Here is an 18835-nt window from a genome sequence, read left to right as displayed (position 1 = left end):
TCAGGCTTATTCCCTCTTCCCTTCCAGTACTGATTCAGTTCCCCCATGTAGGAAAAGATAAGAAAAGAGGGTCCGGAGAGGTTCATGAGAATGATTCCTGGAATGAAGGGGTTAACATATGAGGAGCATTTGACGTCTCTGCGCCTGAACTCATTGCTGTTTAAAAGAATGGCGGGGGGGGGGGGGTCTCATTGAAATCTATTGAATATTGAAAGTCATAGATTGTGTGGATGTGGAGAGGATGTTTCCTATAGTGGGGGAGTCTCGGACTCAAGGGCACAGCCTCAGAATAGGAGAATATCCCTTTCGAACAGAAATAAGGACAAATTTCTTTAGTCAGAAGTTGGTGAATCTGTGGAATTCATTACAACACATGGCCGCGGAAGCCAAGTCATTGGATGTATTGAAAACAGAGGTTGATATTTCTTGATTAGAAAGGGCATCAAAAGTTATAGGGAGAAGGCAGGAGAATGGGGTTGAGAGGGATAATAAATCAGCCATGATGGAATAGCAGAGCAGACTCGATGGGTTGAATCTCCCAACTCTGCTCCTATCTTATAATCTTATGAAAATGTGAACTGTTCATCACCCTCCATAGATGCTGCCTGACTTGCTGAGTTCCTCCAGCATTTTTTGTGTGTTGCTCTTAAATCTGTTTGGGGTAATCGATATGCCACTGAATGAAGGAATGGTGGCAATTGTCGTGGTTTCTTTCAGAACAGTTCCTGTGGTTCCTTTAGGATTGAGTCCTTCCCTAGAAATGAATGATGCAGACTATGCTGTGGTAGCAAAGCTAGGAATTTGCTCATTTGCACCTAACTCATTGCTGGCAAAAGTGGTGTAATATATGTGCCAACAATAAGACACCTGTTACCAGCCTGGAACATTTATAAGCAGCCAGCTGAGAAATCCCTACCTGGGACTCTGACTGAGCTCTAAAAAAGCACTGACAATAAGGGTGTTGGTCATTTTCACAACTATGGCAAGCAATGGCAAGCTTGCTTGATTAGAATTGGTTTATTATTGTCACATGTACAAAGATAAAGAGAAAAGCTTGTCTTTTCCTACTGATCAAATCCATACACAGTGGCCAAGAGATACTGCAGATGTCGGAAATCCAGAGTAGCACACGCCAAATGCTGGAGGAATTATATTGGGGTAATGTAAAGATGAGGAGACAAAGGGTGAGAGGCGAACCAGAATGGGGAATTTCGCCATTATTCTTTATTTTGCTGTATTTATTTCGAGATTCAAGTTTATTTGTCACAAGGAAACATGCAATGAAATACATCGTTTGTGTTAACAACCAACACAACATAAAGGTGTGCTGGGGGCAAGTATCGCCACACATTTCAAAAATTATTTTGTAAATTATTGTAATGATATTTTTGCTCCGTATTGCTGCTGCAAAACAAGAAATTTCACGTCATATATGAGACAGTGATAATAAACCTGATTCCGTGGCTCGTCTCAGAACTTGTTGCTTTTCCAAAGGAAAGAACCAAACCTATTCTGGTAAACGAACCCTCCAGTGTGTGGTTGTGAAGGTGCAGTGTTCATACTGAGGTTACAGTGTCCGATCCCAGGCTCCTGCAGAACATTTCGATCGGGGTTTGAGGAGACTTGGTACGTCATCAAAGACTCGCACAAATGTTCAGACGTACCGTGGAGAGCATGGCTGTATCATGGTTGGATCATCGTCTAGTGGGGGGTGGGCACGTCATAAGATTGGAAAAAGCTGCAGAAAGTTGCGAACGCAGCCAGCTCCCTCACGGTCACGAGCCTCTCCACCATCGAGCACATCTTCAAAAAGGCGGGATCTGTCATTAAGGACCCCCAACATCCAGGACATAACCTCTTTTCATTGCTACCATCAAGGAGGTACAAAAGCCCGAAGACACACACTCAACGTTTCATGAACCGCCATCAGATTTCCGAGTTAACGGTGGGCCCATGTATACTAACTACCTCACTATCTTTGCTCTCTTTGTACGAGTTATTTAACTTAATTATATATATATATATATATTTCGTATAACTTACCGTTTTAAATTATGTATTGCAATGCATTGCTGCAGCAAAACAACATATTTCACGACATATGGCAGTGACATTAAATCTGATTCTGATCCAGAACCTGACTTTTCGCACTGGTGACTTTCTGAGAGCTCGCGATACCCGGGTTACAACAGAAAACTCTTGGAAACTGAGTGTTTCACAAATTTAAATTAACAAACTACTATTTTTTGAAATAGGTGTTTCCTAACTGTTGCCTGACATGTTTTGATTAAATTCAGAAGTCAGCAAATTGACAAGTTTTAGAGCAATTTATTAAGATTCAAGTTTATCAATCACGTGCCCACCGAAGCATTCAGTGGAAAGCGTCGTTTGCGTTAACAGCCAACACAAGCGAGGGTGTGCTGGGGTCTCCAGTCTTACCGATTGGTCTATCGCGGGAGAGGGGTCATCGGATCCCGCACGGAACTCCGACTCCGGAACCCGGCAACAACGCGTTGATCCGGGAAGGGAGTCGGGGAGATGCAAGCTGATCTGCCAGCCGGACTTCCCGGCTAGGTCTGCAGCTCCCCGTCGTCGGCGTCGCTGTCCTTCGATTTCAGACTCCGTCCGGCTTGTACTCTACTTCCCTTACATCCCTGTTCCTATGGCCATAATCTGACCCTTAACTCCCCTCTCTGCTCCCATGCCTACGAACCAAAAAAACTCCAACTAAAACTGAGCTGTGACCTCAACGGAGGTTCTCGTGCTTCCCTTACTATAAAACCCAGTGTGAATGTGAAAGTCCTCGAGAGATTCCAAATGCGTTCAAAGGTTTCGAGTGCACTCGCTGTTTATATGCTTTCTCAAGTGTCTGAACGAGCTCGGAGAGTTTGAGTAGGCTCGAGGTTTTCAGTGTATTCAGACCTAATGATTTCGAGAGTGCCCAAGCCCGTCCATCCATACTCCGGCGTTAAAGTGCCGGAGTATGAACACAACTGCGTGTTTACAGTTGTGTTCAACTTGGAGAGAGAGGACACTCGCACAGAGGTGGAGAGAGAGAGAAAGACAAGGAGACGGACATACAGAGAAAGGGAACGAAAGGAAGTGTGGAAAGACAGGAACAGAATGAGACAGAGAAATAGACGGGGAGTGAAGGGATGCTGGAGCCTGTTTTGTATCCTCACACCTCTATTTCCCCCATCCGCTGTCAAACTCACTTTCTGCATTCTCCCTCTCGTTCTCTCACCCCCATGACACCCACCCTTTCCCCCCACCAGTCTAATTTTCTCCGCTTCTTCTCTGCTCACCTGACTCTCCATAGCTCTACTCTCTCATTAAACCCACCACGTCTCCCTCTCTCCCTACACTTGTCACTTTTATAAGTGTATCCGCCACCGCTCAGAACCATTGGCAGCTGGACTCGGGCTCCTGGTGTTCGCCGAAAGCCCTGCCTTCAAGGTAGTCAGAAGGAGGGAGAGGGACCAAGGCCCTGTATCAGTCTGGGGTCAAGGGAGGCGGGTGCCTAATTTTGGTGGAAGGGGAATGGTGAGCACAGTGTAAAATTGGTTATATGATCTGAGAGAGCAACAAAGAGTACCGAGGAAAACGGGAACAAGCACAAGGTGCTTGTTCTAGCAGACAGGCAGTGAGGAAAGTGATTAACTGAAATTTGGCTGCTGCATGAGTAATTCAGAAATAGCATGACAATATTATCCAAAAACACAACTCAGTTAATTTACACCGTTATATATTTTACTTAAAATTATTCAGAAGCATATTTTCATAATTATGTTTCTGGAGGTACATAAAAATTATGAGGCAAACCAGTGTAGACAGACAGTGCCCTTTTCCCAGGGCAGAATGGCTAATACCAGAGGTCATCCATTTAAGGTGATTGGAAGAAAGTGTGAGAGGACGTCTGCACCTGGGCTGGACTGGAACCAATGTCCTAGGGGGAGAGTTTGCTACTGCTGATCAGGAGGATTAAACTAATGTGGCAGGGGGATGGGAACAAGTGCAGAGAGACAGAGGGGTGTAAAATGAGGGTAGAAGCAAAAAGTAGTAAGGTGAAAAGTAGAAGTGGCAGGCAGGCAAATCCAGGGCAAAAAGCAAAAAGGGCCACTTTTCACCATAATTGAATAAGGGCTAAGCGTGTTGTAAAAACAAGCCTGAAGGCTTTGTGTGTCAATGCGAGGAGCATTCGTAACAAGGTGGATGAATTGAATGTGCAGATAGTTATTAATGGCCTAGTGGGCAAGGCATCAGACTAGTAACTAGGTCACTGGTTCGAGCCTCAGCTGCGGCAGCATGTTTGTGTCCTTGAGCAAGGCACTTAACAACACATTGCTCTGCGACGTCACCGGTGCCAAGCTGCATGGGTCCTAGTGCTTTTCCCTTGGACAACATCAGTGGCGTGGAGAGGGGAAGGCCTGCAGCTTGGGCAACTGCCGGTCTCCCATACAACCCTGCCCAGGCCTGCGCCCTGGAAACTCCAGGCGCAGTTACATGGTCTCTTGAGACCGATGGATGCCACCACCACCATATTAATGAATATGATATAGTTGGGATCACAGAAACATGGCTCCAGGGTGACCAAGGATGGGAGATCAACATCCAGGGATATTCAATATTCAGGAGGGATAGACAGGAAAGAAAAGAAGGTGGGGTAGCGTTGCTGGTTAGAGAGGAGATTAATGCAACAGAAAGGAAGGACATTAGCCTGGAGGATGTGGAGTCGATATGGATAGAGCTGCATAAGACTAAGGGGCAGAAAACATTGGTGGGAGTTGTGTACAGGCCACCTAACAGTAGTAGTGAGGTTGGGGATGGCACTGAACAGGAAATTAGAAATGCATGCAATAAAGGAACAGTAGTTATAATGGGTGACATATAGATTGGGTGAACCAAATTGGTAAGGGTGCTGAGGAAGAGGATTTCTTGGAATGTATGCGGGATGGTTTTCAGAACCAACATGTCGAGGAACCAACTAGAGAGCAGGCCATTCTAGATTGGGTATTGAGCAATGAGGAAGGGTTAGTTAGCAATCTTGTCGTGCAAGTCCTCTTGGGTAAGAGTGACCATAATATGGTGGAATTCTTCATTAAGATGGAGAGTGACATAGTTAATTCAGAAACAAAGGTTCTGAACTTAAAGAAGGGTAATTTTGAAGGTATGAAACGTGAATTAGCTAAGGTAGACTGGCAATTGATACTTAAAGGGTTGATGGTGGATATGCAATAGCAAGCATTTAAAGATCACATGGATGAACTACAACAATTGTTCGTCCCAGTTTGGCAAAAGAATAAACCAGGGAAGGTAGTGCACCTGTGGCTGACAAGGGAAATTAGGGATAGTCTCAAGTCCAAAGAAGAAACATATAAATTAGCAAAAAAAAAAGCGGCACACCTGAGGACTGGGAGAAATTCAGAGACCAGCAGAGGAGGACAAAGGGCTTAATTAGGAAAGGGAAAAAAGAGTATGAGAGAAAGCTGGTAGGGAACATAAAAACTGACTGTAAAAGCTTTTATAGATACGTGAAAAGAAAAAGATTAGTCAAGACAAATGTAGGTCCTTTACAGTCCGAAACAGGTGAATTGATCACAGGGAAAAAGGACATGGCAGACCAATTGAATAACTACTTTGGTTCTCTCTTCACTAAGGAGGACATAAATAATCTTCTGGAAATAGTAAGGAACCGAGGGTCTAGTGAGATGGAGGAACTGAAGGAAATACATGTTAGTAGGGAAGTGGTGTTAGGTAAATTGAAGGGATTAAAGACAGATAAATCCCCAGGGCCAGATGGTCTGCATCCCAGAGTATTTAAGGAAGTAGCCCAAGAAATAGTGGATGCATTAGTGATAATTTTTCAAAACTCCTTAGATTCTGGACTAGTTCCTGAGGATTGGAGGGTGGCTAATGTAACCCCACTTTTTAAAAAAGGAGGGAGAGAGAAACCGGGGAATTATAGACCGGTTAGTCTGACATCGGTGGTGGGGAAAATGCTGGAGATGGTTATCAAAGATGTGATAACAGCACATTTGGAAAGAGGTGAAATCATCGGACAAAGTGATTTGTGAAAGGAAAATCATGTCTGACGAATCTTACAGAATTTTTTGAAGATGTAATTAATAGAGGATGGGGGAGAGCCAGTGGATGTGGTATATTTAGATTTTCAAAAGGCTTTTGACAAGGTCCCACACAGGAGATTAGTGTGCAAACTTAAAGCGTATGGTATTGATGTGGATAGAGAATTGGTTGGCAGACAGGAAGCAAAGAGTGGGAGTAAATGGGACCTTTTCAGAATGGCAGGCAGTGACTAGTGGGGTACCACAAGGCTCAGTGCTGGGACCCCAGTTGTTTACAATATATAGTAATGATTTAGACGAGGGAATTAAATGCAGCATCTCCAAGTTTGCGGATGACACAAAGCTGGGCGGCAGTGTTAGCTGTGAGGAGGATGCTAAGAGGATGCAGGGTGACTTGGATAGGTTAGGTGAGTGGGCAAATTCATGGCAGATGCAATTTAATGTGGATAAATGTGAGGTTATCCACTTTGGTTGTAAGAACAGGAAAACAGATTATTAACTGAAAGGTGGCCGATTAGGAAAAGGGGAGATACAACAAGACCTGGGTGTCATTGTACACCAGTCATTGAAGGTGGGCACGCAGGTACAGCAGGTGGTGAAAAAGGCAAATGGTATGTTGGCATTCATAGCAAAAAGATTTGAGTACAGGAGCAGGGAGGTTCTACTGTAGTTGTACAAGGCCTTAGTGAGACCGCACATAGAGTATTGTGTGCAGTTTTGGTCCCCTAATCTGAGGAAAGACATTCTTGCCATAGAGGGAGTACAGAGAAGGTTCACCAGATTGATTCCTGGGATGGCAGGACTTTCATATGAAGAAAGACTGGATCGACTAGGCTTATACTCACTGGAATTTAGAAGATTGGGGGGGGGGATCTTATTGAAACGTAGAAAATTCTAAAGGGATTGGACAGGCTAGATGCAGGAAGATTGTTTCCGATGTTGGGGAAGTCCAGAACGAGGGGTCACAGTTTAAGGATAATGGGGAAGCCTTTTAGGACCGAGATGAGGAAAAACTTCTTCACACAGGGAGTGGTGAATCTGTGGAATTCTCTGCCACAGGAAACAGTTGAGGCTGGTTCATTGGCTATATTTAAGAGGGAGTTAGATATGGCCCTTGTGGCTAAAGGGATCGGGGGTATGGAGAGAAAGCAGGTACAGGGTTCTGAGTTGAATGATCAGCCATGATCATACTGAATGGCGGTGCAGGCTCGAAGGGCCGAATGGCCTACTTCTGCACCTATTTTCTATGTTTCTATGTAGGAGGTAGGTTTTTTTACACAGAGAATGGTCGGTGGTGATAGAGGCAGGTACATTAGGAGCATTTACATAACTCAGGCACGTAGATGATAGAAAAATGGAGGACTATGTTGGAGGGAAGAGTTAGATTGATCTTGGAGTAGGTTAAAGGGACAGCACAACATTTTGGACTGAAGGGCCTGTACTGTGCTGTACTGTTCTATATGTACACCATTGTCCATGGTACATCAATGTAAATCAAATTTTGCAGTCTGTTTAATTTGTCCTCACCAAAGTGATTTTTACAAACATGAGAAAGTCGGCAGATTCTGCTGATGTTTATGCAGGCTTTATACTGAGTCTTTCTTGATGGCCCTGTAATTAATACGAGAGGGTATAATTTTAAGGCGATTGGAGGAAAGTATAAGGGGGATGTCAGAGGCAGATGTTATTACACAGAGAGTGGTGGGTACTTGGAATGCAAAGCCAGGGTTAGAAGGTACATTAGGGACATTAAAGAGACTCTTAGGCACTTGGCTGAAAGAAAATAGGACGGCTATGGGCTGTGTAAGAGGAAGGTTAGGCTGACCATAGGGTAGGTTTATACAGGTTGGCTGAAGGTCCTGTACTGCACTGTTTTAAGTTCTATGTTTAATTCTCCAGGGAATCAAATGTTACAAACACTTAAGGGCATTGATGTGGAGTTGGTTCAAATGTTCCTGAAGATAGGTTGTTATTGTGAGATGTGTTTTTTCTCACATGAAGTTGGAGAGGTTTGATTGCATTTGACACAAATCCTTCAGTGTTTTTATGGTGTTAGCTGTTTTTGAAATGTCGCAAGTATTCTTATTAACTGAACAAGCAGCTACAAATCAGAGTGAAGGATGTTCCATTACACCTTGGATTACTTCTTGTTGTAGTGAACATCGCTTTCATTGAGAAAGATCAAAGTGAATCACAAGTGCTGGGCACATAATCTCGTGCTTGTGTTGCTTCAGAGGCTTAGAGTTTAATTCAGAACCCAGTGTACAGCTGGAGCCAGCAAATGTCATGAAAAGGCAGAACTCCCTTTACAACTACAAGAGGGTAATCCCAAAGTACACTGCAGATGCTGTGGTCAAATCAACCCGTACAAACAAGCTGGAGGAACTCAGCAGGTCGGGCAGCATCCGTGGAGACGAGCAGTCAACGTTTTGGGCCGAGACCCTTCGTATGTCCTGACGAAAGGTCTCGGCCTGAAACGTTGACTGTTCATTTCCATGGATGCTGCCCAACCTGCTAAGTTCCTCCAGCTTGTTTGTACATGTTGAAGAGGATAATCCACCTGGTACTTATCCCTGCAAGCAGGAAAAGTGCTACACCTAGCCCAACGTCTCCTCCCTCACCACATTTCAGGGTCCCAAACAGTCGTTCCAGCTGAGACTAAACTTATCTATTGAATCCAGTGCTCCTAGTGCGATCTCCTCTATATTGGTGAGACCCACTGCAGATTGGGGAATCACTTTGTTGAGCAACTTTTGCTTTATCTGGTGCAAAAGGCAGGATCTCCTATCCATTTCAATACATCTTCCCATTCTCATTGCAACATATCAGTCCATGGCCTCCTCTACTGCCATGTTGGGGCCATTCTCAGGTTGGAGGAGCAACACCTCATATTCCATCTGGGTAACCTCCAAACCTCCAACCCAATGGCATGAACATTGATTTCTGTAACTTATGGTAATTTTATCCCCCTTCCCTCCTTCTTTCATTTTCCATTCTTCATTCTGGTTACCCTCTCACCCCTTCTCCTCATCTGCCCAACACCAGCCCTTCTCCTTCCTTTTCTCCCATGCTCTAGTTGTCTCTCCTATCAGATTCCTTCTTCTTCATTCCTTTATCTTTTCCATCCATCACCTCCCAGCTTCTCACTTCATCCCCCCTCCCCATCCACCCACCTTCCCCTTCATTCAGTTAGTTTGTTAAGCCCATCACCCCTACTGGGGCAAAGGCCACTGAAAGCAGCATACCAGAATCCTCTGTCCTGGGGCACGCTTTCAAGTTGTACCCAAGTATAGCCCACCTTTTTGGTGTCAGCTTCAAGATTGCGTGGCCAGGTGTTCTTTGGCTGGCCTCTTTTCTGCTTTCCACATTTACGCTTGCCTGGTTATTGTTTACTTGGCTTACGCAGTTTGTGGCCTGTCCATTCCTATCTTCTTTTCCTTAATCGTTCTTCCATTGCTAGCTGGTGTGTTCTCTGGCAGAGATCAATGTTGGTGATCCAGTGGATCCAGAGACCTTTTCTCAAGACAGCTATTAATGAAGGTCCACACACTCCTTATGATAGTCTTTGTTGTCCTCCAAGTCTCTGGTTGTACAGAAGAAATTACTTCACATTGGAGTTGCATAGCTTGATCTCAATGTGCTATGAGAGCTCCTCGGAGCACCAGGTGTTCTTGAGCTGGATGAAGGAGGCCCTAGTTTTGCTGATCCTTGTCTTGTCGGAGCTATCCTGTCCATCAATGACACTACCCAGGTAGGTAAAGGCTTCTACCTCTTCAAGTGGGCTTCCCTTGAGAGTCACTGAATGTTGAGTTGACCTTAGGGATTTTAGTTTCCCTTTCTGGATGTTAAGATTCACTTGTGCAGATGTGGTTGGTTTCCAGTTTGTTACTTTTTTCCCGTATCTGTTTGCAGGTATGGGTGAGGAGAGCTCTATCACCAGCAAAGTTCAGGTTGTCCAGTTGTTCCTATAGGGTCTGCTGGATCCCAATCCTTTTCTGTACTGTAGATGTCTTCATGACCCCATGTATGACCAGAAGGAACAAGTAAAGGGACATGAAGCATCCTTGTCTGACTCCTATCTTCACCTGAAAGCTGCTGGGAGCTGTCTGCCATGGTTGATTCTGCAGGATATTCCCTCATATGAATTCTTAATCAGTCTGACCATCCTGCCTGGTACTCCACAGTGCTGCAGGATTCTCCACAGGGTTTCTGTTGAAGGCTTTTTCATAATTGACAATGTTGATGTTCAAAGGTCAATTCCAGTCAAGTGACTACTCGGCTATGAAGCACAGTGTGGTTATTTGGTCAGTATTGATCTGTTTTTGTGGATGACTGCTTATTCATCTCTTAGTTTAAAGCCTACAGGATCTTTCATCGTCTCTAGTATTATCCTGTAGAAGCCTTTTCCTGGGACTGACAAGACGTGATAGTGGGAGCAGTTGCTAAGGTCTGTTGATAAGGTCTCTTTTACCCAGCGAGGGCTCAGCACCTCTTCTGTAGTGTCCAAATCTGCCTTGAGCACTTCTCCACCTCACCTGGTTTCACTTATCACCCACCAGCTTGTACTCTTTCCTCTTCTCTCAGCTTCTTATACTGGCAGCTTTCCCCTTAATTCACAATCCTGACGAAGAGGCTCAGCCCAAAATGTCAAATCTTTCTTCCTCTCTATAAACACTCAGTGGCCACTTTATTAGGTACACCTGTGCACCTGCTTGTTAATGCAAGTATCTAATCAGCTAATCATGTGGCAGCAACTCAGTGGTCATGAGACTCAGTTGTTGTTCGGACCAAACACCAGAATGGGGAAAAAATGTGATCCAAGAGACTTCGACTGTGCAATGATTGTTGGTACCAGGCAGGGTGGTTTGTGTATTTCAGAGAAACTACCGATGTCATGGGACTTTCATACACAACAGTCTCTAGAGTTTACAGAGAATGGTGTGAGAAACAAAAGACATCCAGTGAGTGGCAGTTCTGTGGGTGAAAATGCCTTCTTAATGAGAGAGGTCAGAGAAGAATGGCCAACTGTTTCAAGCTGACAGGAAGGCAGCAGTAACTCAAGTAACCAAGCCTTACAATAGTGGTGTACAGAAGAGCTTCTCTGAATGCACAACACATCAAAACTTGAAGTGGATGGGCTACAGCAGCAGAAGACCATGAACATATACTCAATGGCCACTTTATTAAGTAGAGGAAGTAAAGTGTCCGCTGAGTGTATGCTACCTAACCTGCTGAGTTCCTCCAGTATTTTGCATGTAATGCTCTGGGTTTCCAGCATCAGTAGAATCTCTTAGGCGCAGGAACAATTTTTCCTCAGCAACCATCAGGCTCTTGAACCGAGGTGGATAACTTCACTCACCTCAACACTGATTCTACAAAGTGCAAAGTTCAAAGTGAATTTATTATCAAAGTACATATATATGTCACCATATACAACCCTGAAATTCATTCTCTTGCAGGCATTCACAGTAAATACAAGAAGCACAATAGAATCAATGAAAGACTAGCTAACAGGATGGACAACAAATTATGCAAATACAAAAAGAAAGAATAATAATAAATACATAAGTAAACAATAAATATCAAGAACATGAGATGAAGAATCCTTGAAGGTGAATCCACAGGTTGTGGGAACAGATCAGTATGGGGTGGGTGAAGTTATCCCTCTGGTTCAAGACCCTGATGGTTGAAGGATTGAGTGGTTGGCCTGCAGATTCATTTTCAAGAGTTGTTTATGACTTAATTCTTAGCATTATTTTTTATTTTCACCTTGGTTGTTTGTCCATTTTTGTTTATGTATAGTTTTTCCTAAATTCTATTGTATTTCTTTAATTTTCTTGTAAATGCCTGCAAGAAAATGAATCATACAGATACTTCGGTAATAAATTTGGGAATAACACTGAATTGATTCCACAACCTATGGACTCACTTTTAAGGACTCTACAACTCATGTTCTTGATATCTATCTATCTATTTATTTATTATTATTATTATTATTTTCCTTTTTTTCATTTGCACAATTTGGTGTCTTTTGCATGATTTGTTGTTTGTCCATCTTTGTTGCAATTTTTCATTGATTCTATTGTGTTTCTTTGTATTTATTGTGAATACTCGCAAGACAATGAATCAGAGGGTTATATATGGTGACATATACAGTATGTACTTTGATAATAAATTTACTTTGAACTTTGAATTTTACCCTGAAGTTTGAACATTACTTACCAGAGATAACAGGGAACTACTTTGGAAGATCTGATCAACAGGAGTGGCAAGATTCCAGCCTGTCATTAAAGTACTTTGAGCAGTGAATAAGAACTGCAGGATGTTGGACAATAAACTCGGCAAACCTCTTTCCTAATTGTTGCTGTAGTCAGATCTCCAAGTTCATTCACTGTGTAATTGCACAAGAGACAGTTTACTATTGATCTACCAGATGGGAACTACAAAAAGAAAGCAGATGTCTGTTCAGTTTCTGAAAACAAGTACATACAAACCCTTCTCATCCCTCTTCATCAGAGAACTTGACATTCACTGCTCAATGTGGTTTAATGATATGCTGGAACCTCACCACATCAAGAGAACTTGACGTGGATTGCTCACAGTTCTTCTGAACCTTTAAAATGCTGAATGAAGGACACAAGCAATGATGGTAAATTCTACAAGTGTTCTGGAGACCACTCCTGGAGATGGTGATTGGGTCTAAAAAGGGGGATAGTGATTGCCCTGAGAGGGCAAATGATTCTCACTTTGGTCACTAAAACACAAGAAATCGATACAAAATACTGAAAGAATTCCGCAGGTCAGGCAGCACCTATGGAGAGGAATAAGCAGTCGATGTTTCAGGCCAAGAACCTTCACCAGGACCTGCTGAGTTTCTCCTGCATTTTGTGTGTGTGCATCCAAGGTTGTTTAGTTCTGTTTACCTACCATCTCTGCTCACTAACCTACATTGCATCCTAATTAAGTAACACCTCAGCTTTAAATCCTCATGATTTTTCAAACCACTCTCTCACCGCTTTCTTCTGTCATCTTCTCTTACTCTACAACCCTCTGAGATCTTATTGCACCCCCAGTTCCACCATTAGTAATTATGCCTTCTACCCTCTAAGTCCAATGCACTGGAATTCTGCTCCTACATCTTTGCAACCCTCTATTTCTCATTATGACATGTCACATAACTTACATCTTTCATGCATCCTTTTGCTATGTGCCTTACTTTCTTATGTTACTTGGCACTGGCAGCACACGAGCATAGAGGTTAGCACCATGCTGTAGAGTGTCAGTGGTAACATTGGTGTTTGATTCCCCCTGCAATGTGTAAGAAGTCTGTCTGTTCTACCCATGACTGTGTGCGTTTCCCTTTGGTGCTCCAGTTTCCTCACATATTCTGGAGACATACTGCTTAGGGTTAGGGTTAATGAGTTGTGGGATGCTATGTTGGCACCGGAAGCATGGTCACATTGATTTGATTTGACATAAATGCCATGTTCCACTATATGTTTAGATGTGCATGTGACAATAAAGCTAATCTTTAATGTTTATAAGCAAAACTCTTACTTGGCAAACCTTTAGGTTGTTTCATTATGTCAAGGGCGATATATAAATGTTAGTTGCTGTTCCATGTTAATGATTCCTGGGCAAAGATTAGCTTTATTTGTCACATATACGCTGTAGTGTGAAAAGTGTTGTTTGTATCAACAACCAACACAGTCTGAGGATATGCTGTGGGTAGCCTGCAAGTGTTGCACACTTCCAACACCAACATACCATGCCCACAACTTACTAACCCTTACCCTAATCTGTACGTCTTTGGAAAGCGCGAGGAAACTGGAGCATCTGGAGGAAACCTATTTGGTCACGGGGTGAGCAGACCAACTCCTTACAGACAGTGGTGGGGTTCCCCTTAAATATTTCACCTTTCACCCTTAACCTATGACCTTTAGTTCTCGTCTCATCCAACCTCATCTTCACCATGGACGGTCCCAAGCCCAGCTGCAAAAGGAGGAAGACTGGGCTTGGAGCTAAAAGAAACCAATCCCTAAAAACACCAACAGAAGCCCAAGGACCTCATCCCTGAAAGAGGAAAGATACTCAACTGGAAGATGTAAGATGGGCTACTCTTGGCGACAACTTGAAAAACTGGCCCGGGACAGAGGACTCTGGTGAGCAACTATCAACTGCCTGTGCCACAGCGGGGATGATGGGCTTAAATAACTAACTCACCCAACTGGTCTTCTTTTGTACATTGGTTGTTTGTCCATTTTTGCTTGTGTGTAGTTTTTCATTGATTCAAAGGTTCAAAGATTCATTTATTATTGAAGTATTCAACTGAATGTCAAATGGTTGTTGTGACGAGTCTAGTGTATTAATGTAGCGGGTAGTGCTTGTTGTTCTCTCTTCCAGCTTCCACCGCTGGCTAGCAGTCTCATGAACAGAAGACCTGAATATGTATGTCTCTCCCTGCCAGTGCCTCATGCCTCATGTAGAGCCTCCTCGCTGGTGACCCACGGAAACTGAACTCCCTTCAGACTCAGGCTGAACTACAGAGGAGGTCTGGCCCCTGCACATGTAGCATGCTGGCCCTCTGGTGTATGGACATGCCCTGGTGCCCGTGAACCAGGTCCCCAGCTATGGGTAAATAGCTCCACTGCTTATGGGCAGCCTCGGGAGAGACAAATCCAGACAGAAAATCCAGAGTGGAGTTTGTAAGGTGGCTGGACGTCACTGAACATCCTTTCAGCAACTCCGGCAGGTAAGCTGGGTCTAAGCACATTGCTTTGTTTTACTTTGGATGACACTGGTGAACCCAAGAGGATCGCCATATCTTCTGCCTGGGCTTGTGCCCTGTAAAGGTCACTCCAGTGCCACTTTTCCATTGTCTTTCAAGACCACAAGACCATAAGACATAGGAGCAGAGTTAGGCCATCTGGCCTATCGAATCTGCTCTGCCATTCAATCATGTCTGATCCTTTTTTTCATCTCGCCCTCAACCCCAGCTCCCGGCCTTCCCCCATAACCTTTGATGCCATGTCAAATTAAGAAACTATCAAGCTCTGCCTTAAATACACCCAATGACCTGACGTCCACAGCTGCATGTGGCAACAAATTCCACAAATTTACCACCCTTTGACTAAAGAAATTTCTCTGCATCTCTGTTTTGAAAGGGCACCCTCTGTCGTGAGGCTGTGCCCTCTTGTCCTAGACTCTTCCACCATGGGAAACATCCTTTCCACATCTACTCTGTCTAGGCCTCTCAACATTCGAAAGGTTTCAATGAGACCCCCCTCATCCTTTTGAATTCCAGTGAGTACAGACCCAGGGCCATCAAACATTCCTTGTATGATAACCCTTTCATTCCTGGAATCATCCTTGTGAACCTCCTTTGGGCCCTCTCCAATACCAGCACATTTAGTTCATCAGCCATCTCCTTGTCCCCCATTATTATTTCTCCTGCCTCATTTTCTAGCAGTCCTATATCCACTCTCAGTTCTCTTTTATTTTTAACTTATTTGAAAAAAGTTTTACTAACTAATATTATTTGCTAGCTTGCTTTCATACTTCATCGCTTCCTTTCTAATGATTTTTTTAGTTGCTCTCTGAAGGTTTTTAAAAACTTCCCAATCCTCTGTCTTCCCACTAATTTTTGCTTTGTTGTATGCCCTTTCTTTTGCTTTTATAATAGTTTTGGCTTCCCTTGTCAACCATGGTTGTACTATTTTATCGTGAGTATTTCTTCATTTTTGGAATACACATTACCTGCACATTCCTCATTTTTCCCAGAAACTCACAGCATTGCTGCTCTGCTGACATCCTGCCAGCAGCTCCTTCCAATTTGCTTTGGCCAACTCCTCTCTCATACCACTGTAATTTCCCTTACTCCACTGAAATACTGCTACATCAGGCTTTACTTACTCCCTATCAAATTTCAAGTTGAACATAATCATTTTGTGATCACTGGCTCCTAAGGGTTCTTTTACCTTAAGCTCCAGAATTGCCTCCAGTTCATTACAGAACACCCAATCCAGTATAACTGATCCCCTTGTAGGCTTAATGACAAACTGCTCTAAAGAGCTATTCTTGCGCATTCAACAAACTCACTCTCTTGATATCCATTACCAACCTGATTTTCCCAATCAACCTGCATGTTGAAATCTCCCATGACTACCATAACATTGCCCTTTTGACTCGCCTTTTCTATTTCCTGTTGTAATCTGTGGTCCACCTCCCAGCCACTGTTGAGAGGCCTGTATATAACTGCCATCAATGTCCTTTTACCCTTGTAGTTTCTTAGCTCAACCCACAAGGTTTCAACATCTTCCAATCCTCTGTCACATCTTTCTTCTGATTTGATGCCTTCTTTGCCAGTAGAGCCACACCACCCCCTCTGCCTACCTTCCTATCCCTCAGATACAATGTGTAACCTTGGACATTCAGCTCCCAACTGCAACCATCCTTCAGCCATGATTCAGTGATGGCCACAACATCATACCCAGCAATCTGCAATATTGCAACAAGATCATCCACTTATTTCCTATATTATGCACATTTAGATACAACACCTTGAGTATCGTATTTGCTATCCTTTTTGATTCTGCATCCTTAATGATTTGATACTCAGCCTGTGGCTGCAGCTAAGTCCCATCACCTGCTTGCCCTTCCTGACAATCTGACTACACACACAAAATGCTGGTGGAATGCTGCAGGTCAGGTAGCATCTATAGGGAGAAGCACTATCGACGTTTCGGGCTGAGACCCGTCGTCAGGACTAACTGAAAGGGGTTTCAGTTAGTGCTTCTCCCTACAGATGCTGCCTGGCCTGCTGCGTTCCACCAGCATTTTGCGTGTGTTACTTGAATTCCCAGAATCTGCAGATTTCCTCGTGTTTACTTTTCAATCTGACTACACACTGTCTTTACTTTTTTACCATCTGATCTATCCTGAGTCCCTTCACTCTGTTCCCACCCACCTGCCAAGTTAGTTTAAAACCTCCCCAGCAGCTCTAACAAACCTGCCCGCGAGAATATTGGTCCCCTTGGGTTCAGGTTCAACCCGTCACTTTTGAATAGGTCATAGCTTCCCCAGAAGAGATTCCAATTATCCAAGAACCTGAAGCCCTGCCCCCTGCACCAGCTTCCGAGCCACACATTTATCTGCCAAATTATCCTGTCTCTACCCTCACTGGCGCGTGGCACAGGCAGCAATCCAGAAATTACTACCTGGGTGGTCCTGCTTCTCAGCTTTCTACCTAGCTCTCTAAATTCTCTTTTAAGGATCTCGTTGCTTTTCCTTCCTATGTCATTGGTATCAATATGTACCAAGACATCTGGCTGCTGCCCCTCCGTCTCCAAGATGTTGTGGACATGATCTGAGACATCCCTGACCCTGGCACCCGGGAAGCAGCATACCATCCGGGTGTCCTGTCACGTCCACTGAATCTCCTCTCTGTTCCCCTCTCTATCGAGTTCCCTGTCACTACTGGTCCCTTCATATCTCTCTTTCCTTTCTGCACCATGGACCTGTGGTCAGAGCCTGTAACCCAGTCGCCTTGGCGTTCTCCCGGGAGGTCATCCCGCACAAATGTAAAAGTGGTATACTTGTTTTTGAGGGGAATGGCCACAGGGGAGCTCTGCTCCAACTGCCTATTTCCATTTCTCCTGTCAGTCACCCAGCTACTCGCCTCCTGCAACTTCAGGAAGACAGACAGATGCCATCATTATCATCATCATCGTACAACTCTGAAATCCTTCTTCTGCAGATAGCCATGAAATTAAGAAAAGAATGGCAGCATTATCATCAACCTCCAAATCCCTCCTCTCTGCACAAAAAATGAACAAAAACAGATCTGGCACATTGACCCCCAAGTCCCCCCTCCTGCACAAAAAAACAAGGAAGATCGGCCGAAAAACACCTATATATAAAAAACCTATAAGACTGAGAAAGAAGTCTATAGTCCTAGTCAATTTCTAAATGCAGAAAACCTGGGTAACGTTCTCCGGCCACAGTGCAAGCCTTTCCCTCTCTTTAGCAGAGCGATCCCACCAGCAGTAAAAAGGCAGGCAGCGAGCGGTCACCTTCTACATTCAATCTCCTTCGTTGCTTTAATCAGCGAACAATGGAAGCTTTAATTGGTGAAACGGAGTTGAACATCGGCTTGCGCCCTGCAGTCGTCAAGCAGCCTTCTCATCACAAGGTTCCTGCATCACATCTGCCTCCTAAAATCCTCTCCGAATTTGCAGAGTGCTGAAATACCCAAAGAATCTCCAAACTGCAAATCACAGTTCCAACAGTTCCAGAATCACATCCCAGACAGAAAACAAACATAAAGCACATAAAGGAAGTGAAATATATGGTTTCAAAAATGTCAGCTGAAGGAGCATTGTACACAGGTGCCATCTATTGTGCTTCTTTATATCTACTGTAAATGCCCACAAGAAAATAAATCTCCGGGTAGTATAGCTACGTCCTTCGATAATTAATTTACTTTGAACTTTGAATTTATGCTTAGTTTGCAGTTCCTTCATTTGATTGGCCCAATCCATATTGATGACACCCAGTTTGTGTTGCTGGCCTGGTGACCTTTTGTGATCCTTATTGGTACCTAAATGGTCCCTCGTTAGTCTCATCAATTTGCCCAGGTGATTGGGGAACAGCCTTTATTATGAGCTCACCAATCAGAGGCAAACTTGTCTCTTCAGCTGCAAGGAAAAGTAGTGTATGTAAAATTGGACCTTTTCAGAATTTAAGAAGTGTCC

The sequence above is a fragment of the Hypanus sabinus genome, chromosome 10 (assembly GCF_030144855.1).
Source record: "Hypanus sabinus isolate sHypSab1 chromosome 10, sHypSab1.hap1, whole genome shotgun sequence".
In the NCBI taxonomy this organism is placed as follows: domain Eukaryota; kingdom Metazoa; phylum Chordata; class Chondrichthyes; order Myliobatiformes; family Dasyatidae; genus Hypanus; species Hypanus sabinus.
The sequence above is the reverse complement of the archived record's forward strand: the minus strand, read 5'-3'. Positions refer to the sequence as shown.